The sequence below is a fragment of the Oncorhynchus mykiss genome, chromosome 5 (genome assembly GCF_057628025.1).
Source record: "Oncorhynchus mykiss isolate SJ-2025 chromosome 5, ASM5762802v1, whole genome shotgun sequence".
In the NCBI taxonomy this organism is placed as follows: domain Eukaryota; kingdom Metazoa; phylum Chordata; class Actinopteri; order Salmoniformes; family Salmonidae; genus Oncorhynchus; species Oncorhynchus mykiss.
This window is the reverse complement of record NC_143026.1, coordinates 54,403,906-54,417,376: the sequence shown is the minus strand read 5'-3', so window position 1 is coordinate 54,417,376 and position 13,471 is coordinate 54,403,906.

Sequence of the window (13,471 nt, the reverse complement as noted above, 5' to 3'; positions counted from 1 at the left end):
CATGGGGAGCGTTGCTGCACAGCTATTTACAGGTCTCTACAGAGATGTTTGATCAGGTTCAAGCTCTGGCTGGGCCACTCAAGGACAATCAGAGACTCCGAAGCCATTCCTGTATTGTCTTGGCTGTGTGCGTAGGGTCTTTGTCCTGTTGGAAGGTGACCCTTCGCCCCCAGTCTGAGGTCCTGAGCACTCTGGAGCAGGTTTTCATCAAGGATTCTCTGTACTTTGCTTCGTTCCTCTTTCCCTAGATCCTGACTAGTCTCCCAGTCCCTGCTGCTGCAAAACATCCCCACAGCATGATGCTGCCACCACCGTGCGTCGCCGTAGGGATGGTGCAAGGTTTCCTCCAGACGTTACGCTTGGCATTCATGGCAAGGAGTTCAATCTTGGTTTCATCAGACCAGAGAATCGTCTTTCTCATGGTCTGAGAGTCTTTAGGTACCTTTTGACAAACTCCAAGCGGGCTGTCATGTGCCTTTTACTGAGGAATGGCTTACATCTGACCACTCTACCGTAAAGGTCTGATTGTTGGAGTGGTTATTGGTCACCTACCAAGGCCCTTCTCCCCCGATTGCTCAGTTTGGCTGGGCGGCCAGCTCCAGGAAGAGTCTTGGTGGTTCCAAACATCTTCCATTTAAGAATGATGGAGGCCACTATGCTCTTGGGGACCTTCAATGCATTTTTTGGTACCCTTCCCCAGAGCTGTGCCTCAGCACAAACCTGCCTCAGAGCTCTACGCATAATTCCTTCGACCTCATGGCTTGGTTTTTGCCCTGACATGCACTGTCAACTGTGGGATCTTATATACACAGGTGTGTGCCTTTCCAAATCGTGTCCAATCATTTGAAGATGCCACAGGTGGACTCCAATCAAGTTGTAGATACATCTCAAGGATGATCAATGGGAACAGGATTCACCTGAGCTCAATTTCAAGTCTCATAGCAAAGGGACTGAATACTATTTAAATAAGGTATTTCTGTTTTTAATTTGCAATAATTTTGCCAAAATTTTGAAAGACATGTTTTCACTTTGTCATTGAGTTATGTGTGTAGATTGTTGAAGATTTTTATTTAAAACTTCTTCAGGATCGGTGTCCCGTCCACGGGACGGTTAAGCTGATGTAGGCTAATGCGATTAGCATGAGATTGTACGTAACAAGAACATTTCCCAGGACATAGACATATCTGATATTGGCAGAAAGCTTAAATTTGTGTTAATCTAACTGCACTGTCCAATTTACAGTAGCTATTACAGTGAAAGAATACCATGCTATTGTTTGAGGAGAGCGCACAATTTTCAACATGAAAAGTTATTAATAAACAAATTAGGCACATTTTGGCAGTCTTGATATAACATTTTGAACAGAAGTACAATGATTCATTGGAGCAATCTAAAACTTTGCACATACACTGCACCTGGGCTGGAATAATATATTATGACCTTTCTGTTGCATTTCAAAGATGATGGTACAAAAAAAATACAAAGGAAAGGTTTTTTTTTCCTTTGTATTATCTTTTACCAGATCTATTGTGTTATATTCTCCTACATTCCTTTCACATTTCCACAAACTTCAAAGTGTTTCAAATGGTACAAAGAACATGCATATCCTTGTTTCAGAGCCTGAGCTACAGGCAGTTAGACTTGGGTAGGTCATTTTAGGTGAACATAAAAAAAAAAAGGGTGGACACTTAAGAGGTTTTAAGGCTGTAATGTAACAAAATGTGGAAAAAGTCCAGGGGTCTGAATACTTTTCGAAGGCACTGTATCAACTCCCTTTAGAAATGGCACAATGGTTATTGTGAGTAATCTAATTTATGTTCCCCCCACTCCGCATTCTAGTGAGTTTATACAAACTATCATATCCTTCCATTCTGATAGATTGGAGACGGTCAGAAAACGTGGTTATAACATTAATAACTTTGTTATTATTCCATTGGTTACCTCGAGGCAGATGGCCCAGGGGCAGAGCCCCCCCCCCAGACTACAGCTTTTCATACTCTATCATAAAAAGGAAAAAGGGTGGTGGAACAGCCTTTATTTTTACTAATGCTCTCAGCTGTAAGGACATTTCATTTGATGACTTTGGGTCTTTTGAGTATCATGCCATACTGTTAAAATATCAGCCACCAGTGCTGGTCATAACCCTGTATAGGCCGCCAAAAGCACTGCCCAACTTTCTTTATGGATTTCTCTGAACTATTGCCTATTGGCCTTGAGAACTATGATAAAAATCATTGTGTTGGGTTATTTCAGTATACGTATTGACAAAGAGGTTGACTCCAAGGCCATTGAATTTGTGAATCTTTTGAGATCTATGGACTTTATCCAAGATGTTAACGGGCCTACCTATAACCGTACTCTGGACCTGGTTATTACCAAGGGGCTTTCTATTAACATATCCTCTATTGTTGATGTTGCTTTATCTGATCACCACTGTGTATTTTTTTACTACCTTGTTGCCTATAGCACAGGTTAATACTGAACACAATAAGAAACGCTATCTTACCTCGGATGTTGCTAAAGATTTTATTGAGTGCATGAACAATAAAACATCACCTCTTCTGCCTTCATCTTTTGAGGATTTAGTTCATAAAGTTAATAGCAAATTATGGTCAACCATTGATGCCATAGCTCCAGTAAGCATGAAAAAGGCCACATTCAAACAAATAAATTAAAGAGCAATTGCAGAAAGGCAGAGCGGAAGTGTAGAAAGTCAAAGTTACAGGTCCATTATAATATTCAGAGAGAGCAACTTGACATATATAACAAGGCAATTAGAAATTCCAGACGGGATGGTCTTTCTGACTTGATCACTAATAATCAGAATAATTTGAGAGTGCCTTTCTCGACCATTGATGGCCTGATAAATCCTAACCCCGCAAACCTATATGAACTTTCCCCCACATCTAAATGTGATGACTATGCGGCACATTTCAGAGATAAGATAGAAAAACATTAGGCTGGGTATCAGTCAAGCAAGACCTGATGAGAAGGCACTATGGAGTTATTTTCCCTGGTTGAAACAGACGTGCTCGGGAAAGTGATATAAAACTTAAGCCTTTCTACTTGCCTTCTCGATCCTATTCCCACCACCTTCTTCAACACAGGTTTTAATTGCATATCTGAAGAAGTGCAAGCTATTGTTAATCACTCCCTGTTCACAGCCACTTTCCCCACTGCACTAAAAACTGCTATGGTGAAACCCCTTCTGAAGAAAAGTAATCTAGATTCTTCAGCTCTTAGCAACTTTCAGCCAATCTCCAACCTTCCATTCTTAAGCAAAATTCTGGAGAAATTGGTTTTCAAACAGCTAAATTAATTTTTAAGTACAAACAGTATTTGAGAAAAATTCCAATCTGGTTTTCAGGCCCACCACAGCAAAGAGACAGCCTTAGTTAAAGTGGTAAATTATCTTAGAGCCAACACAGATGCCAAATAGCTCTGTGTCCTTGTACTCTTGGATGTAAGTGCTGCGTTCGACACTGTTGAACATGATGAAAGTAGATATCACATGTGGCGTTCCACAAGGTTCAATTTTGGGTCCGGTATTGTTCAGTTTAAATATGTTACCCCTTGGCAGCGTTATCAGAAAGCATTGATTTTCACAGACGATACACAACTTCACATTTCTGTGTCACCAGAGGAGTTTAGCTCCACGGATAAATTATTAGACTGTATTAGTGATTTAAATACTTGGATGGCTCACAACTTCCTAGAGCTAAAACCCGAGGTACTTATTATTGGAGCCAAAGCACAGAAAGAGAATCTGGTCCAATATTTTAATTTACGGCAATTCACAGTAATAAAGATATAACACGTTAGGAATCACACGTTGGGAATGTGACCAAATAGCTGAGGAACATTGCCAAGGTGCAGCCGTTTCTATCTCAGGCTGATACAGAGAGACTCAATGCACGAGTATTGACCAAGACGAGATGGATAGCACACATTACACCGGTTTTAAAGTCTCTGCCTGTGAGTTTAAGAATTAATTTTAAGTATCTTCTATTGGTTTTCAAGCCAATCCGCGATTGTGCACCCCAATACATATCAGACATGCTTTTAAGTTATGTACCCAGTAGGTCCCTCAGGTCCTCTGGCACTGGCCTTTTAACTATCCCAAAGCCTAGGACCAAGATACATGGAGAGGCAGCTTTTAATGACTATGCCCTTTGCCTCTGGCAGAATACTCACCTGCCAGAGAACCTGAGGGGGGCCAAAAGTGTGGACATGTTTAAAAGAGATCTCAAAACACACTTTTTTTTCTTTGCTTTTCCTTCGGGGGGTTTTTTCTTTCAGTTTTAAATTGTTTAGTTTTTTCATCCTCTTATGTTTGTTGTGTAGTAAATATTTCTGTTTTTAATTTCATTGTTTATGAGTTTTTTCCTGTCAAGCGCATTGTGTTGCATTCATGTCTGAAATGTGCTATGTAAATAAAACTTGATTTGATTAGATTTTAAGTCAATGTACCCAGAGGAGGACTGAATCTAGCTGTCCTCTGCCTACACCATGTTGCTACTGTCACTTCTACTCCCGCTCCTCCCCTCTGGCGTTCGACGTCTCCGGTATACAAACCAGCGGACCTGGGATCAATCATTACGCACACCTAGCATCAATCATTACACGCACCTGTACGTCATCATGAGGCACACCTGGACTCCATCCCTTAGCTTCCTTCCCCAGTCAGTATTGATCCTGTGTTTATGCAAAGATGCTTCTGTTATGTTGTCTCGTTCCATGTTTGTTGTTTTATTAAGCATTTCATCTGCACCTGCTTCTTGACTTTGTTACAGCTACTGAATGCTGTTGAGGCTACTGTAAACCTTCTTGGTGAGGGGAATATATTTAGTATAGTTGTATCTAAAAATGTCACTTTTTAAGAGATTCCTTGAGGAAGACCCGGTCCTCCCCTTCCTCCTCTGAGGAGCCTCCACTGGTGGACATTCTTCCTTTCTCTTTATATTGGATCTTTGTCCAGCTACTGAGAAAAGGTTGGATGTGCGTAAAACCCTCCATAGTCTGTGTTGCTTTAATATGATATGCCCACAGGGAGCCATTATGGTTCCTGTAAGTATATATAGACATAGCCTATTTAACCCATAAGAGTCTAAATCCTGTGTAAACCAGGGAAGGAGGGAGGACTACTAAGCTATGTGGAATTGTTTTAAGGTCATACCAAGGATAATTTTGCTATTAGATTTTGAAGTATAAGAAATATACATACACAGTGGGGAGACAAGTATTTGAGACACTGCTGATTTAGCAGGTTTTCCTACTTTCAAAGCATGTAGAGGTCTGTCATTTTTATCATAGGTACACTTCAACTGTGAGAGATGGAATCTAAAACAAAAATCCTGAAAATCACCATGTATGATTTTTAATTAATTAGCATTTTATTGACATTACATAAGTATTTGATACATCAGAAAAGCATAACTTTATATTTGGTACAGAAACCTTTGTTTGCAATTAGTGTGTCACGGCAGATTTCCTCCTCTTCCTCTGAAGAGGTGTAACAAGCATCGGACCAATACGCGGCGTGGTAAGTGTCCATGGTTATTAATGTGAAAAACTGAACATAAACACATACAAAATAACAAAGTGAACTAGCAACGAAACAGACACAGGAAACAGAAGACAACCACCCACAAAATACCCAAAGAACATGGCTGCCTAAAATATGGTTCCCAATCAGAGGCAACGATAAACACCTGCCTCTAATTGAGAACCAATCAAGGCAACCATAGACTTGCATAAACACCTAGATAGATTAGGTGACACCCCATAAACATACAAAACCCCTAGACCAGACAAAACACATGAATCCCCCATGTCACACCCTGACCTAACCAAAATAATAACGAAAACAAATATAACTAAGGCCAGGGCGTGACACAGAGATCATACGTTTCCTGTAGTTCTTGACCAGGTTTGCACACACTGCAGCAGGGATTTTGGCCCACTCCTCCATACAGACCTTCTCCAGATCCTTCAGGTTTCGGGGCTGTCGCTGGGCAATACGGACTTTCAGCTCCCTCCAAAGATGTTCTATTAGGTTCAGGTCTGGAGACTGGCTAAGCCACTCCAGGACCTTGAGATGCTTCTTACGGAGCCACTCCTTAGTTGCCCTAGCTGTGTGTTTCGGGTCGTTGTCATGCTGGAAGACCCAGCCACGACCCATCTTCAATGCACTTACTGAGGGAAGGAGGTTGTTAGCCAAGATCTCGTGATACATGGCCCCATCCATCCTCCCTCAATACGGTGCAGTCGTCCTGTCCCCTTTGCAGAAAAGCATCCCCAAGGAAAGCTGTTTCCACCTCCATGCTTCATGGTTGGGATGGTGTTCTTGGGGTTGTACTCATCCTTCTTCTTCCTCCAAACAGATATGAAAACCAGTAGGCTACCAAGAAAACCATGATAGCTTCTGCAGTAACCGAGTTGCTATTAAATTAACATTTTTGGCACATGAAACCTGTGGCTAGGGTAGGATTCTAGGCTAACCTGGGCTGGCTCCTCTGTTTCAAGATCATCAGGAACAGTCGAAGGTGGAGACGGCTGTGGAGCCATTATCCTGGTGTAGGTAGGCTTTGCACACAGAGCAGCTGGAGCTCATCACTGCTGGGCTTGGTGGCGGCCTCTGTGGTCTGATGCTACTGCTTCTCCTTTGTTTCTCTGATATCCGTCGTGACAGATAAGCTAGTTCAAGCCAGCTCAATAGGCTGAGGCTAATAACACGCACAATTTTTACAGCTAGCTAGGCGCGGAGCAGCTTCAACAGTAAACTTGACTCATATTTTTATGGAAACGCAAAGGAGTCATACCTAACCACCCAGTAGCTTTCCAAAGCCCCTCTACATACACCGCAATGTACCCTGTCCATTGTGCTGACACCAATAGCCGTGTGTGGGTAAAATCGCTGGTGAAGCCAAGCCAGGAAAACCAGCCATATTACAACCTATGTGTTGTGATAATTGTGTTGTTTACTCTATAACCTCTGTAATCCCTTTCAGGAGTATAACATTACAAATGTATCGCTAATAGGCTATGTGGTTTTTGTAGATCGACTGACGTGAATGTACCTACAGCGGCCAAGGTGATAATAGCAGGGGTCATTTTTGTTCGTTTTTGCTGTTCTCCAAATAGCATTTCAGTAAATGAAATTCAGTAAATGAGCTTCAACTTTCCCAAAAAATTGTGGTCCACCAGCGATGATGATGTTGGAAAAATGGCTTACTTGCCAATAATCTCTCCTTACTACTCTAGTGTGCGCTTGTTCACTTTGTCACGCCCTGACCTTAGTTATCTTTGTTTTCTTTATTATTTTGGTTAGGTCAGGGTGTGACAAGGAATGTTTATGGGGTTGTTTACTAGTCTAGGTGTTTTGTATGTCTATGGTTGCCTAGATTGTTTCTCAATTAGAGGCATCTGTTTATCGTGGTCTCTGATTGGGAACCATATTTAGGCAGCCATATTCCTTGGGTAATTCGTGGGTGATTGTCTATGTGATGTTGCATGTTTGCACTCAGTGTTGATAGTGGTCACGTTCGTTTTGTTATTTTGTTTGTTTGTTTAGTGTACTTCGTGTTCATTCGTCTTACATTAAAAGTATGTATTCACATCACGCTGCGCTTTGGTCTCCTCTCTACGACGATCGTGACAGAATCACCCACCAACCAAGGACCAAACAGCGTGGTAACGGGCAGCAGCAGCGATCTCCAGACTCCTGGACATGGGAGGAGATTTTGGACGGCAAAGGACCCTGGGCACAGGCTGGGGAATATTGCCGCCCCAAGACAGAGCTGGAGGCAGCGAAAGCGGAGAGGCGACGATATGAGGAGGCAGCACGGCAGCACGGCTGGGACGAGAGGCAGCCCCAAAAATGTATTGGGGGGGGGGGGGCACACGGGGAGTGTGGCTAAGTCAGGTAGGAGACCTGAGCCAACTCCCCATGTTTACCATGGAGAGAGGTGGACCGGGCTGGCACCGTGTTATGCCGTGAGGTGCACGGTGCGTTACATCGCAGCGCCTCGTATCGGCCGGGCTAGAGTGGGCATCGAGCCAGGTGCCATGAAGCCGGCTCAGCGCATCTGGTCTCAAGTGCGTCTCCTCGGGCCAGGGTACATGGCACCAGCCCTGCGCATGGTGTCCCCGGTTCGCCAGCACAGCCCAGTGCGGTCTATTCCACCTCGCCGCACTGGCCTGGCTACGGGGACCATCCAGCCAGGTAGGGTTGTACAGGCTCGGTGCTTGAGACCTCCAGTGCGCCTCCACGGTCCGGTCTATCGGGTGCCTCCTCCACAGACCAGGCCTCCGGTGGCAGCCCCCCGTACCAGCCTGTCTCTCCGTCTCCTCCCTACAGAGTCTCCCGTCTGTCCTGAGCTGCCGGAGTCTCCCGTCTGTCCTGAGCTGCCGGAGTCTCCCGTCTGTCCTGAGCTGCCGGAGTCTCCTGCTTGTCCGTCGCTGGTGGTGAGTGTTCCCGCTCCAGAGACATTACGTAAGTGGGCCGAGTCAGAAGTGAAATGGGGTCCACGTCCCTCACCAGAACCGCCACCGCGGAGTAATGCCCACCCATACCCTCCCGTATCGGTTTAGGTTGGTGCTGGTACTGTCACTCCCTGACCTTAGTTATCTTTGTTTTATTTATTATTTTGGTTAGGTCAGTGTGTGACAAGGAGTGGTTTGTTGTGTTTTTGTCCTGTCTAGGGTTTTTGTATGTTTATGGGGTTGTTTGCTAGTCTAGGTGTTTTGTATGTCTATGGTTGCCTAGATTGGTTCTCAATTAGAGGCAGCTGTTTATCGTTGTCTCTGATTGGGAACCATATTTAGGCAGCCATATTCCTTGGGTAATTTGTGGGTGATTGTCTATGTGATGTTGCATGTTTTCACTCAGTGTTGATAGCGGTCACGGTCGTTTTGTTATTTTGTTTGTGTAGTGTACTTCGTGTTCATTCGTCTTACATTTAAAAGTATGTATTCACATCACTTTGGTCTCCTCACTACGACGATCGTGACAACTTTCCTTCATGGCTTTGAAAGAAATGTACGTGTTTATGGAAACCAACATTATTATCGTAAATTAAAGTGAAAAAATATCATGAAAAAAAGAATAGTAAACTGAAACAAAATAATTAACAAACCTATTCAATGAATGAAAACTGTACTGAAACTACTATCTTTAAGATGGTGATGTTTCAAATAGGCCTAGCTTGTCCATTTAGTATCACTAGTTATCACTAGCTTACAGGGAAAAACATTGTCTAGGAAGCGAACTTGATTCTTCTTGTGTGTACTACTAAAGCATTGGATTGGTGTAAACGTGGGCGAGAGCGTTTTCTTCCACCATATTTTGTTGCACCAGTCTCTGCAATATTTAAATCCAAGTCAACTTGAGATTGACTTTATAATTTAAACCTAACCTAACCTTTGACCCATTATCTTATGTATTACCCCCCCCCCCCAGTTGCAAGAAATTACATCCCAAAAAACACATGGCCTCAAAAGCATGCTTTCTGTCCCTAAAACTAAAAGGAAATAATATTAAAAAACAAAATAGAAAATATTTTAATACAACTAAAACTAAATTAAAACTAGCAAATCAGGTCTACAACTACAACCAAAATAAACATTGACAATCTAATAGAAATAAAAACCAAAAAATACAACTACAATAGCTTTGATAGAAATGTCCTTGCTACACCAATCCAATGCTTTTAAACGTGTGGGTGTAATGAACGAGTTTACACTTCAGAAGGAAGGAGACATTATTGGGATGCAACTCTTCAGTGTTTTCGCCAGTGATGCTGGTTGGAGTCTATCGTGGCGAAGCAACTGGCTGTACATTGTTTCTCGATCCATTCTTCGTGAACCTTCATGGATTGCACTGCCACCAAGCCTAAGATTCATCTGGTATGTTAGCACTAGGCTAAAACAAAAAGTGCACCCCCTGTGGTCTACCCAGGAATGGATAGAGAAACACTGGGCATGGAGGTGGAGCAACGTGGCATATCAGAGCTACTATAGATTAGGGTCTGGTTGGAGTGGGGGGGTTTCTAATCATTTACAACACAAGCTGGTACATGCAGTATTTAGTCTATATCCAGTACATAGTATACCGGTAAACCAGTAGTAGGTGAGATTCCCAAAATAATCCATATAGATCCACAAAGGAGGAGCTCCTTACATTCTGATCTGCACAATAAAAACGGAACTTGGTTTGAGAATGTCCTTTCCTCCACACAAACTTTAGACATTTTCTAGTGGTTGAAGTATTGCATCGCAAGAAGGCATGTAAGTACTTTGTGCAAATGGTGGATATGATGACACACTTATTCATAAAAACATGATAAGATGCAGTAATTTGCCATTAGTGAGAAGATCGGAAATCAGTGTTTTATTTTTGGAATAATTAGACATAGGAATCTAATCCTATTTATTTTATTTTCATAACCATTGCAGAATAAATTCTTGATCTTTTGGTTTGGTTAGTAATGCAATCCCATTGGAAGCCGGTTTATAGCCTACAGTCAAATTCCACCGGTGAACACGGAAACGGTTTATATTTTACTTTGAAATATTTCAGTTATTAAAGTTTGTAGGCTACTGTAATTTAAAACAAAACTGAGTAGCCTAGACAATGTTTCAGAATCCCGCTGGCAGTCTGGCACATTAGGCTCGGAGGAAAGTCAGCGCTAAGCGCCATAGTTTTCTCTTTCAGAAATTGTCCCAGTCCTTTGCCAAATGCAGCATAAACGGAATGCAAAAGATTCAAACATTCTGCCAACACAGTAAATAAACCGCTACCTTATGTAAAAGATTTGACAGTACAGACATAGGCTACTGTGCGATAGGAGCTCAACATCATAGTGTATCTCAGAGTCTATAACAAGGCAGGAGATAGAACATTGAACAACAATATTGAACAATAAAAGTGTGGGCTGTAGCATTTTGCTTTTAAAATTGCATTGAATGTACAGCCAATCAAGCATTTTGCACTCGCTGTAGGCAGCATGCATGTTTAGTTTGAAAAGGGTATCTCTCTGTCTCTCACTCTCTCTCTCGACCTCTGAATGCTCGGCTATGAAAAGTCAACTGACGGCACCCTCTATAAGCACTGTGGTTATTATCTTACCCTGCTGGTCATCTATGAACGCTTAAACGTCTTGAAGAATGATCTGGCCTAAATGGCCGTACTCTAAATGGCTAAACTCCACCCGCACAGCCAGAAGTGTACTGGCCACCCCTCAGCGCCCGGGTTCCTCTCTAGGTTTCTTCCTAGGTTCCTGCCTTTCTAGGGAGTTTTTCCTAGCCACTGTGCTTCTACATCTGCATTGCTTGCTCTTGTTTTAGACTGGTTATCTGTATAGCACTTTGTGACAACTGCGGTTGTAAAATGGGCTTTATGAAATAAATGTGATTGATTAATTGATTGATTGACCACATTTGGTGTACAGGTCTAACGGATTTACAAGCCACAGTTCAATAGAAATAACAAACAAAAATAGTTCATATCAGTTTGGTTCTACTGGGAACATGTGAAAATGGTCTGGGGACGTCTCTCGGTGGTGACAAAACATGCGTGTCCAACGATGCAATGTGCAACAAGGCGGTGCAAATAAAAGTAGGCACCTACTCATCATTCCATTCAAATACATTCATGTGAAACTATGAAACATATGAACCTAGTCATCACTACAAGCTAACATGGTTGTAAAATGCTTTGCCTGCATGCACTACTCTACATAGCTTTGGCCCTCTCCATAACCTACGCAGTAACTAATCCTCAGTACTTGCATAACAAAGTGTATGCCATAGAATTACTAAATGGGACAAAGCCCCTCGGACCACAGTACTTTCATAGGAACACTTCATGTGACTGCCAGTCCAACCATTCAAAAAACATTGAACGTGTTTAGAAAATGTGTGTCGACAGAATGGTGCATACTGCATAGCTCTGAACCCCAGTGGGTAATTTTTTTTGTTGCAGAAAATAGAAGCAAGCTACTTTATAACAAATGAGAAGAAGGGAAGTCATAAAAAAAAAGATCTATTTGCTGCATTTGCAATCAATGTGCGTGTCCATACCGCGTCCGCATGGTGCATACTCCCATTCTTCCAAACCATAATCAGAGCCAAAATCCATTGAATATTTAATGGGATGCGAGGGCGGACTGGGACAAAAATTCGGCCCTGGCATTTCACAGCACCAGTACCCGGAAGATCAGAGGACCACACTGCCTGTGCCGGGCACAGTAACATCCTAGTTGTGAATGAATAAAAACATTTATTAGGTAAAAAAATTCAGATGACTGAATAAATGTCTAATTCCTTATAATTCCTCATAACTCCTTATAAAAGCCTAGCTACTTATATTTCAAAAATAAGTGCCTGGCTATCATACATGTCCCACCTATCGTAAGGGTTCATTACTATAACATATACCATAGCAGGTTGCTGGGCCCAGCGCAGACAGTGTTGTCCCCTGGTCTTCTGGTCACAGTGATGCTAGGCTTAGCAGCACAAACATCTCAGCTGCTGTTGCAGCAGTCAGGTATAGTGGATGTAGGGAGAAAACGGCGAGAGAGCGAGCTACACACACACACTGATACATGTACTGCCAGTTTATTGATATTTTAGCTCGATATGATGACCAATGGCTTATATAATATCTTATAACATTCAAACTACATATTACAAATGTGTGCATTTCAAGTGTGTATCTTTCTATCAAAAATTGCCGGGCCTTTCAGCTGATAAAACATTAAAAATACACAGCCAGTCCCCTAATTGTAATACCTGATGTCTTGTGTTTATTAAAAGCATAGTATACATTTCTAGTAGATGGCTATTGCCTAGCTGTGTGTTATAAAAGTCAATCTAATGACTTGTTAGACGATTTTGCAAATGTTCCCACCGGATCCCCATTCCGATTAGCCTACTAAAGTAGTTATGACAAATATTTCATACAATATACGGACAACATAAAGCATGAGCTGGCTTTTTATTATACAATATACAGACAAAATATTAGGCCGAACTGGCAGTAGTAGGCTACATGATCTGTGTCAGTGTGCGCGAGAGTGTCTCTCTCTGTTTTCTCCCTACTGTACATCGACTGCACCACAGCAGAGGGTCTGCCCTTTCTCACGGACACAGACAAAGCACTCTGACCAGCAGAACCAGAACTTCGCGGTATCGCAATCACTCTCGGTCTCACTCTTTTGATGATATAAGTTTGACTTTGAAAGTGAATTTGTGCCACGTCAGCTCAGCCAATCAGAGATCTGTGCTGGCCCATTTAGGTAGGGGGGCCGGCCTTTGCCCAACGGTCAGCCAAATGCTCAATATAGAAAATAATGACAACAGAGAAATAGTGCAAAAAAAGATGGTCCGGCCCTTCAGTCATTTGCCAGAATTGCCGGATGGCCAATCCGCCCATGATGGAATGTAACTGATTTGAGCTGCAGCAGATCAT